This window comes from Triturus cristatus, chromosome 2_2 (genome assembly GCF_964204655.1).
Source record: "Triturus cristatus chromosome 2_2, aTriCri1.1, whole genome shotgun sequence".
Lineage (NCBI taxonomy): Eukaryota > Metazoa > Chordata > Amphibia > Caudata > Salamandridae > Triturus > Triturus cristatus.
The window spans coordinates 1,260,815,258-1,260,826,755 of record NC_140582.1 but is presented as its reverse complement, the minus strand read 5'-3'; the positions used below and the strand labels follow the sequence as shown (position 1 = coordinate 1,260,826,755).

General features: G+C 44.1%; 1 long non-coding RNA gene across 1 annotated transcript in view; it reads right to left on the bottom strand.

The window, feature by feature from the left end:
- Positions 1-240: 240 nt before the first annotated feature.
- LOC146863554 (uncharacterized) overlaps positions 241-11,498 on the bottom strand; it is a 155,263-nt gene continuing 144,005 nt past the window's right edge. Inside the window, exon 3 of the long non-coding RNA XR_014978618.1 lies at positions 241-321. This is a non-coding gene — a long non-coding RNA (uncharacterized LOC146863554). The remainder of the gene's footprint in view (positions 322-11,498) is intronic.

The window sequence follows — 11,498 nt, the reverse complement described above, 5'->3', positions numbered from 1 at the left end:
TCCCATAATGTGCAAAGTACCAGATATCATTACCAGGGGTCCATATGTCACGGGAGGGCTTTTGTGTAGCAGACAGAAGAGCGATTCCGAAAGACATGGAGAATATATGAAAGAGCCCTCTGGGTATTCTTGGAGGCAGGGTTACCTCCCAGTAGTGAAGTCCTGACGTGAAGCCCTGTGATGTCAGGACACATTGGAAATGTAGAAACCTCTTGTCATTGATAGTAACTTTGTTTGGCGTATCACGCAGGGTGACACTCTTTCTATCTGCAGAGATGCCGAGGGAAGAGTGTGCTGTCTCTGGATCAAAGGAGAGAGACTCTAGAAAGAGAAGAAGGGGGTTAAACGGTCTTTAATTTGAACTTTACAAGCACCACCAGCAGACAAGTAGACACAATTGCATAAACACTGCAGATATATAAATTGGAGGGTTCACTAAATGTAATACTCCCACCAGGAGAGAAGTGAAGACTTTTGAACTTTGAGATGCACATGTGCTGAAGACCACTGTGGAGCTCCGTTAGAAGGGGCTCCCTCTCTTCTAGCTTCACCCATTCACCAAGAGACTGGGTGGGAATTTTGATGCAGCCAGAACTTTCCTCCCGACTCAAACCACTCTTTGTGGCATCTACCTCAGTGTAAATATATCTCTCTGGAAGTGACATGGTGTTTGTTCTAGATGAGGACCATCCCTCATTGCTGCTTTAAGAGGCCTGTTGAATGGACCAATCTTAGCTTGGTCTCTGAAGGCTCCTTCATGAAGAGTCCACTCTGTGTTTTATCAACTACATCACTAAAAATGTATTTATTTGGTTCATAGGGCTCATAAACACTCATCCATTGCACGATAACAACATCTATTTGTTAACGAAACAAGCAAAAAAGCATTAAGCATTACATATTGGACTGGCAGACAAATATATGTAAAAATATCAAAAAATCCATGATGTACAACATTTGAATTAACAGGGTCTACAGTAGGGTTGGATGTACCTTGTGTAATTGCCTCTAGCCTAATTAGATGTAAATACAGGACATTACATGTAATTAAGGGGAGGATTATTAGAAATTGGGTTGGTGGAGACTGGAGTATGAACCTTAATCAAACAGAAACCACACTTCTAGTCAGGTTAAGTGTCGGGCAACGCCTAAATTAACTGTGCTCACCTTCTAGTAGCTTGGCACACATCAGTCAGGCTTAACTTAGAGTGTAAAGTATTTGTGCAACATTTTAAACAGTAAAACAGTGAAAGCACCACTCAAAAAGATACCACACAAGTTAGAAAAATTGTACTGACTTTAATAAATTAAAGAAGTCCAAAACGACTTGAAGTATTAATTTTTAATGGTTTTAAGTAAAAATAGCGAAATAAGATATCTGGTCATGTCGGATCAGGACAAAGTCAAAAGTTCAGGCCGACCAAAATGGAGCGCAGACTGGATACAAGGTCCCAGTTTGGTCCACTGAACAAAAATACCTTAATCCTAGGTTGCGGAGCGTTGTGTGGATTAAAGTTGAAAAATGCGTTGAGTATCCTGTCAGTGGGGCTTGCAAGGCAAAGACCAGTGTCAAGGATATGTAGAGCAATCAAGGCAATGTGTCAGCTGCGGTGAAAGGGAAGGTTCCAATATAGAGATTTATCACTGTCATCAAGGCTGCCATTGATGGGAATGTGAGGACCCTGCAGCGGGAGGAGCCTTGTGCAGTGTTTTGTGTTCAATCCTTGCAGTAGTGGCGCTGTGTGGGTTCATATCCATGCGGTGGCAGGGGTGCATCAGATCCGATCCCCACAACTCAGTGATGCGTTGGTTCAGCAAGGAATGCGCCTGTTCCGCTGGAGCAAACAGCTGAGGCCCACTTCCAAGAGTCCAGGACTAGGGTGGCTCCATTTGGCAGGGTAGGCACACAGATGGCAGAGTTCAGGTGTAGAGGCGGGGTGGTTGGAAGTTTAGCCCTTGGAGTTACTCTGGGTTCAAGTGATGCAGTTCCAGTCCCCCCAACACGGCAAGATGATTGCAGGCTGAAGGGCAACACAACATAGAAGGAGTTCAGCAGAACAACAGTTCAGCAGACTGGCAGTTCTTCAGCAGTACAGCAGTTCTTTTTCTTGGCAGAGTCTTCACAGATCCAGAAGTGTACTGAAGTGGCGGTATCAGAGGTCCAGTACTTATACCCAGCAGTGCCTTTGAAGTGGGGGAGACTTCAAATACATGCCCTTGACGTGCGCAGAGACCCTGCCCTTCCTGCCCTGGTTCCAGAAACAATACAAGGGGGAATGCAGAACTTTGTGCCCATGCTGCGTCAAAACCCTGCACCTGCGACGCAACTCCAGCAATGCGCCACTTTTACTGCACAGATGTGTCACGCATCTGTGCCGTTTTTGCCCCATGGTGCGCCGCATTGTAAATGCGGCGCATCCATGGTGGCGAGCTGTGGCGCACGATAACTGGCGCATCCCTGCTGATATGCAGGGATGCGCCAGTTATTGTAAATATGCCCCCTTAACTGCAGCCGCAGCTCATGCGCTGGAATCCTTACCTGCATCAAAATGCACTACTGGTGATTCACAAGAACACTTGACCTAAAAACATAATTATAATAACGTCAACAAAACCTCTCTCACAGGAATTAACTATGTCATAGTCATGTCAGATGGACTTTTAATAGTCTTACTTGGAACCACTAAAGGTGGTGCAGAACCGATTCTTTGTGTTAAATGATTATATCTGCAACGATATAAAGGCTTGTTTTAGCATAAACTCATAGGACTATTTGAAGGGATTCGTAATAGCTTAAAACTATAAAATACCTTTTGTAATAATCTGTCTTCCTCTATAGAACTTGATTTAAGAGCACGGAGCAAGCTCGCCTCAAAAGTCTGGGGTAAGAGAGAGACGCCGATATTTATATTTAATGGCGAGTTTGTTTGCCTCACTATTCACTTGCTACATGACCGCTGGAGTGAAGAATTCTTACCTTCGCAGAGAACTAATCACTCGCGGCACCAGGGAATCGCAAATGTTGCCCGGCCGTATGGTTTAGTGCGAACATGGCCTGCATTCTATTTACGTGAGGCGCGTCATGAACGCGACTCTCTAGAATCATGGGAGATGTAGTATAAAGCACCTGTCTTGATGAATGTGACTCGAACCCGGATCTTTTTCTAATTGGGGTGGATGTTGTTAATACTGTGACACTTCATTCACAATTCGATCGCAAGGCATTTTTGTGTTAGAATTGGCCCGCTTTTTAAAAAATATATGCGCTCGTTGTCATTTTGTAAGAGATGTACCATGACTGAAATGGAAGAGGAAGCGGAATCACTCCTCTAGTTATTACAATATATATAATAATACTTGAAGCTTATAAATAGCCTAAAGTAATATCAAACCAGGTTTAAAAAATTTTGAATGTCTGTTCCACGTCATTAAAATGCATTTATTATAAAGTGATCATGAATAGATCACAAAGAATTTCCATATTAAAATACATATATCTATATGGTGTGCGCAAATTGACATTCTGTGAGTAGTATTGTTCTCTTGGGTTTGTAGAGAATGAAAATATGAACAAGTTATTATTCTGGTTTTGACACATCCAAATGACCCAAAAGTGGTGCAAATTAAAGTTTATACATTTCTGAAAGTTCATTCGGCCCATTGACTGCCGTATTGAATTTTATAATGGGCATCACTTCACGTTTCAATAATTTCAAATCAAGGTCTCCACCTCGGTATTCTTGTTCTATTTTTGAAATGATGGTCCATCTTAGCTCCTTTTCTGTATGGGTCTTCGAATGCCAATGATTCACTAGTGGTGCAGTTTGCACATTTTTTCAAATTCTTGATTTATATTGCTGAATTCTGTAATGTACTTCCTGATTGGTTTTTCCGATGTATAATTTCTTACACGGACAGAAAATCCCGTAAACAACATACTTAGATTTACAATTTGAGCATGTTTCATGTTTCCAATGATTTCCATTATGTGTGAAGAGATCGCCTTCTATCGTTGACTCGCAACCGACACAAGTGCCACATTTGTGATGCTCTTTTATTGGAGGCAAACCAGGTGTTAGTTGAGTTTAGATAAAAGAAGTGGTGTGTGCATTTCTTAAAAATTATGACAGAACGTGACACGTTCGCTTATAGCGAACAACATATTTTAAAACTAATAAATGACCCTCCACTATTTGCTTCAGCTGAACTGAGCGCAATGGCAAAAGTCACTAATGAATCTGACAGACTCATAAGATTAAAAAAGAAACAAAATAGGACAGACCTTCATGGCCATTTTCTAGTCGAACATTTGAGAGCAGGAACTATCCCGGGAGGACTACAGATACGTAACGTACCAGTGATATTCACCAATGAACCCCTTTACAAAAAAGGATACAGCTTCATTGAAACCAAGTGTAGCAGAGACCTTATGGTTCTCACTGTTGAGACAGCACAAAGACTTTCTAAACAACAATTGGAAGAGATTGCCATTCTAGAAGCTGAAATTAAAACAAATCAATTTATCATGGATTCAAAAGCACTCCTTGAAAAAGTGGAAAAAGAAATTCTTGAATTCAAAGATTACACAATTAACCAAAAAGGGACAAAATTTGAAAAGGACAAAAATAATTTTTCATTAGACAAATTTTATCCCTATCTTCAAACAGACTTCTATTCTAGACCAGAATCACTGAAGTTTCTCCCTGAATACCAAGGGAGATCCAGGAATAATTACATCACCTTCTCTGAAACATCGTCCTCATCTAGCGGAAGTGAAACAGAAAATAGTAACAGCCACCCAGATTTCAACAGACGAGGCAACTTTCAACAAAATTTTCAACATCCACAGCAGCCGTCTTTTCTAGGGAGAGGCCAACAAAAACCGCGAGGCAGAACCAGATACAACAATCAGCCATGGGAAATGTCGACAAGGCGACACAATTACAAGAATTAAATAAATAATCTATTTACAATTTATCAGCTAAAATCTTGACTGGTGCAGAATTGGGTATTTTGGAAAAAGGTTTGTCCTTTCTTGCAACAAGAGACACAAATTGTGTCCAAATGAAGGCAGAATTTATTGAATTTTGCAGAAAAATTTGTCTAAAAACCTTCTTGTTAGAGAATCCACTAAAAGATAATTTTGAAACAACTGGACTTAGAAAAAAGTCAACGTTTTGTCCATCATCAGGCAAAATTCCAAAAGAGGTGATCATGTTTGAGAAAGTGATACTATCAGCTATCGCTAAAATTGAAAAAAAGGTTCTTAAAACCAAATATCACGAAAATACAAAAAGAAGCTTTGTGTGATTTGAAAAATTATCCATCTATAATAATCAAACAAGCCGATAACGGTGGATCAATTGTTGTCTGGGGAACAGAACGATACACAGCAGAAGTAAATAAACAACTTGGAGATGAACAATGTTACAAAAAGATACCAAAAGACCTCACGTGGAAACTACAAGGTCAACTTTTTAGCATTTTACAGGCAGGCTTTGACCAAGGTTTTCTAGGCAAAAAGGAATATGAGTTTCTTCAGAATAAACATCCACGAACACCAATATTCTATGTACTTCCTAAAGTACATAAAGATGAAAACTGCCCGTCTGGAAGACCAATAGTTTCTGGATGCGAATCACTTACAGAACCAATTTCAAAATTTGTGGACTATTTTCTCAAACCCTTTATGGAAGATGTTAAATCATTTTTACAAGATACTACAGATTTTATCAACAAATTGGAGACAATGGAGTTTGAAGAAAATACACACTTTTTAGTCACTTTAGATGTGGTATCATTATATACTCAACTACCGCAAGACGAAGGCTTGGCTGTCCGGGTGCTGTTTCAAAGACTGATAGTCCAAGATCCACGGGAGTGAAGACAATGTCTTTTCACTCTCACAGGGTATAGTCACCTCTAGGCCAATAGACACACCACAGGTAGACTGATGCCCCCTCAGAGAGTGAAGAGACCAGAAAGGACCACCAGGACTTCTCAAAGGTATCACAGGGCTCTTACAAGAAACAGGGAAACAGAAAGGGGAAAGATTAAGGAGACATATTCCTATACCACAGAGGCAAGTGATAAACCTTTACATTATATGCCCTCCCATACTCACAGGTACATTGCCAGTAGGACTCTTTACATAGGTCTCTCCAAATGATTACAAAGTGATTAGTAATCCAGCATAAAAGATGTGCAATTCCTTGCATCCAATAGTTGTCAGGAAGACAGTGGAACAAGACAGGAGTCCTCTGAGTGCAGCAGTTCCAACTGGATTCAACTTAAACAGAAGTGTCTTACATAGCGCTGATTATGAATGCCCCCAACTAAGTGGCACAATTAGCTTTTACTCGCTAATACAGTGTAATGGCAATGTAAAACAAAAGCGTAACTCTCAACTGGAGTGTTTTCTCACTCCCGTATATCTCCAGCGCTCAACAGCACTTGATAGCGCTCGTCAGCGCGGGCTAAATCAAAAAACGTATGAATCATTTGGCAAAATGCTCTGAATAGCGCTCTACGCACTGTGCAAAAAAAAGGTCTCTCGCTCTCACTCACACGGAGTCAACTGCAAGAGAAGGCAGTCCTTTAGCGCTACTTCGCGCTTGCAGGCACAACACGAAAACAGTCTCGTATCCTTCCAGAGGCTGATGGGAAAAAGGGGTAGTTCGTTACCGGTGCGTCCTCGCGCAGCAGCGCTTCCTAGGGATTCGGAATTCCAGCGGTAACAACGGAGGAGCAGGGAAGTCTTCCAAAACGAAGCAGGTACGGTGGAATCTTTCTTTGATGAAGTGAAACAGGTACACAGAATGTCGATGTTGTAACTCGAACTTCAAGGAACGGGCAAAACAGGAAAGGGACGTGGTCCTAAACAGGAAATAAGGCCAAGCACCTGATACAGGGAGCTTGCTGCCTATATTTCCAAAACAAGTCACCTGACCTAACCTAAGACAGCATGGGAAGGCATACACTGCGATAGCCATCGCAAGGCCCTCTGGGAATTGTAGTTTGTGGACTGGTCTCAGACCTAAAAAGGATACAGGAAGCCCGATTGTTGACATTGGCAGTACTAGAAACATTCTTAGACAGTAGACCAAAACCAGTAAAAATTCCCACAGATTTATCATGGAGCTAGCCAGCTTTGCTCTAAAAAAGAACTATTTTAGTTTTAAAGATGAATTCTTTTACCAAATGAAAGGAGTTGCGATGGGGTGTCCCTTCGCCCCAGAGTTAGCACTACTCTACATGTCAAAATATGAGGACAGATTTGTGCATAATAACAATCCGTTTGCAGAGTGGATCGGAAGCTGGGTCCGCTATATTGACGATATTTTTATGATTTGGACAGGTGAAGAATAAAAATTACAGGCCTTTTTCGTTTGGTTAAACAATAGAACACTCAACATTATATTTAGTATGAACTATTCGAAATCTAAAATGCGATTTCTTGACGTTGAAGTCTATGCCACAGATGGGTGATTAGCAACAACATTATTCAAGAAAAAAATGGATAGAAATAAAGCCCTGCATTTCTCGAGCAACCACCCACGCAGTCTAAAGGAGAATTTACCCTATGAGCAATTTCTACGAATTAGACGTAATTGTTCATTCAAAGATGAGTATTTTTTTCATGCGAACAATTTAAAGGATAGACTCCTCGTTCGAGGATATCTTAAAACGCTTTTTAAAAAAGCAATGAAGAGAGCGTGGTGGATTCCACGAGAAAGTTTACTTGAGAGAAATGTTAAATACAAGACGGATAGGATTGTTTGTGTGTCAACATTCTGTCCCACATCAAATTGGTTGTAAAAGGTAATCAACCAAAATTGGCATTTGGTGAAAAATGTTGATAAAACACTGAAAGAAGCCCCATTATTTGCGTTCAAGAAAGACAAAAACATTGCAAATCAGATTGTGCGAGCTGCTCTGCCCAAACCAAAAGGATTGGCAAAACACACAAGATGATGGACGGAATGTTGCACAATGGCAAAACATTCACCCCCAGTCACAGATCTGGGTTTAATCCATCGTTATTTTGCTCACCACACCACCCCAGTTCAGACATGGCCATATGCAAATCAGTCTTGACCCTGTGCCTCATGGGAACAGTCCAGCCCGAAATGCCAAGCCATGTCTTCCCTGGACCGGAATCAAGCATCCTAGGACCGGTTTCTGGCTATCAGCCGTCATCAGCCAGGATAGCTTGACTCCAGTGGTGTAGTGAGCACGGGACCCACGTCTGGGCATACCCTTCCCACATAGGGTGAACAGCAAAACACACAAGATGATGGACGGAATGTTGCACAATGGCAAAACATTCACCCCCAGTCACTGCATTCTGTCCATCAATTGTTGTTTTTGCATTTGTCACCCCGAGTGGGAAGGGTATGCTCAGACGTGAGTCCCTTGCTCTCCATGCCACTGGAATCAAGCTATCCTGGCTGACGAGCGCTGAAAGCCCGAAACTGGTCCTAGGATGCTTGTTTCCAGTCCAGGGAGGACCTCTCTTGGCAGTTCGGGCTGGACTGTTCCCATGGGGCACAGGGTCAAGACTGATTTGCATATGGCTGGGTTCAAACTGGAATGGCATGGTAAGCAAAAAAACGATGGATTTAGGCCCAGATCTCTGTACTGGGGTGAATGTATGACATTGTTCTGCATTCTGTCCATCAATTGTTGTTTTTACATTTGTCACCCCGAGTGGGAAGGGTATGCTCAGACGTGAGTCCCTTGCTCTCCATGCCACTGGAATCAAGCTATCCTGGCTGACGAGGGCTGAAAGCCCGAAACCGGTCCTAGGATGCTTGTTTCCAGTCCAGGGAGGACCTGGCTTGGCAGTTCGGGCTGGACTGTTCCCATGGGGCACAGGGTCAAGACTGATTTGCATATGGCTGGGTTTAAACTGGAATGGCATGGTGAGCAAAAAAACGATGGATTTAGGCCCAGATCTCTGTACTGGGGTGAATGTATGACATTGTTCAGCATTCTGTCCATCAATTGTTGTTTTTGCATTTGTCACCCCGAGTGGGAAGGGTATGCTCAGAAGTGAGTCCCTTGCTCTCCATGCCACTGGAATCAAGCTATCCTGGCTGACGAGGGCTGAAAGCCCGAAACCGGTCCTAGGATGCTTGTTTCCAGTCCAGGGAGGACCTGGCTTGGCAGTTCGGGCTGGACTGTTCCCATGGGGCACAGGGTCAAGACTGATTTGCATATGGCTGGGTTCAAACTGGAATGGCATGGTGAGCAAAAAAACGATGGATTTAGGCCCAGATCTCTGTACTGGGGTGAATGTATGACATTGTTCTGCATTCTGTCCATCAATTGTTGTTTTTGCATTTGTCACCCCGAGTGGGAAGGGTATGCTCAGACGTGAGTCCCTTGCTCTCCATGCCACTGGAATCAAGCTATCCTGGCTGACGAGGGCTGAAAGCCCGAAACCGGTCCTAGGATGCTTGTTTCCAGTCCAGGGAGGACCTGGCTTGGCAGTTCGGGCTGGACTGTTCCCATGGGGCACAGGGTCAAGACTGATTTGCATATGGCTGGGTTCAAACTGGAATGGCATGGTGAGCAAAAAAACGATGGATTTAGGCCCAGATCTCTGTACTGGGGTGAATGTATGACATTGTTCTGCATTCTGTCCATCAATTGTTGTTTTTGCATTTGTCACCCCGAGTGGGAAGGGTATGCTCAGACGTGAGTCCCTTGCTCTCCATGCCACTGGAATCAAGCTATCCTGGCTGACGAGGGCTGAAAGCCCGAAACCGGTCCTAGGATGCTTGGTTCCAGTCCAGGGAGGACCTGGCTTGGCAGTTCGGGCTGGACTGTTCCCATGGGGCACAGGGTCAAGACTGATTTGCATATGGCTGGGTTCAAACTGGAATGGCATGGTAAGCAAAAAAACGATGGATTTAGGCCCAGATCTCTGTACTGGGGTGAATGTATGACATTGTTCTGCATTCTGTCCATCAATTGTTGTTTTTGCATTTGTCACCCCGAGTGGGAAGGGTATGCTCAGACGTGAGTCCCTTGCTCTCCATGCCACTGGAATCAAGCTATCCTGGCTGACGAGCGCTGAAAGCCCGAAACTGGTCCTAGGATGCTTGTTTCCAGTCCAGGGAGGACCTCTCTTGGCAGTTCGGGCTGGACTGTTCCCATGGGGCACAGGGTCAAGACTGATTTGCATATGGCTGGGTTCAAACTGGAATGGCATGGTGAGCAAAAAAACGATGGATTTAGGCCCAGATCTCTGTACTGGGGTGAATGTATGACATTGTTCTGCATTCTGTCCATCAATTGTTGTTTTTGCATTTGTCACCCCGAGTGGGAAGGGTATGCTCAGACGTGAGTCCCTTGCTCTCCATGCCACTGGAATCAAGCTATCCTGGCTGACGAGGGCTGAAAGCCCGAAACCGGTCCTAGGATGCTTGTTTCCAGTCCAGGGAGGACCTGGCTTGGCAGTTCGGGCTGGACTGTTCCCATGGGGCACAGGGTCAAGACTGATTTGCATATGCCTGGGTTCAAACTGGAATGGCATGGTGAGCAAAAAAACGATGGATTTAGGCCCAGATCTCTGTACTGGGGTGAATGTATGACATTGTTCTGCATTCTGTCCATCAATTGTTGTTTTTGCATTTGTCACCCCGAGTGGGAAGGGTATGCTCAGACGTGAGTCCCTTGCTCTCCATGCCACTGGAATCAAGCTATCCTGGCTGACGAGGGCTGAAAGCCCGAAACCGGTCCTAGGATGCTTGTTTCCAGTCCAGGGAGGACCTGGCTTGGCAGTTCGGGCTGGACTGTTCCCATGGGGCACAGGGTCAAGACTGATTTGCATATGGCTGGGTTCAAACTGGAATGGCATGGTGAGCAAAAAAACGATGGATTTAGGCCCAGATCTCTGTACTGGGGTGAATGTATGACATTGTTCTGCATTCTGTCCATCAATTGTTGTTTTTGCATTTGTCACCCCGAGTGGGAAGGGTATGCTCAGACGTGAGTCCCTTGCTCTCCATGCCACTGGAATCAAGCTATCCTGGCTGACGAGGGCTGAAAGCCCGAAACCGGTCCTAGGATGCTTGTTTCCAGTCCAGGGAGGACCTGGCTTGGCAGTTCGGGCTGGACTGTTCCCATGGGGCACAGGGTCAAGACTGATTTGCATATGGCTGGGTTCAAACTGGAATGGCATGGTGAGCAAAAAAACGATGGATTTAGGCCCAGATCTCTGTACTGGGGTGAATGTATGACATTGTTCTGCATTCTGTCCATCAATTGTTGTTTTTGCATTTGTCACCCCGAGTGGGAAGGGTATGCTCAGACGTGAGTCCCTTGCTCTCCATGCCACTGGAATCAAGCTATCCTGGCTGACGAGGGCTGAAAGCCCGAAACCGGTCCTAGGATGCTTGTTTCCAGTCCAGGGAGGACCTGGCTTGGCAGTTCGGGCTGGACTGTTCCCATGGGGCACAGGGTCAAGACTGATTTGCATATGGCTGGGT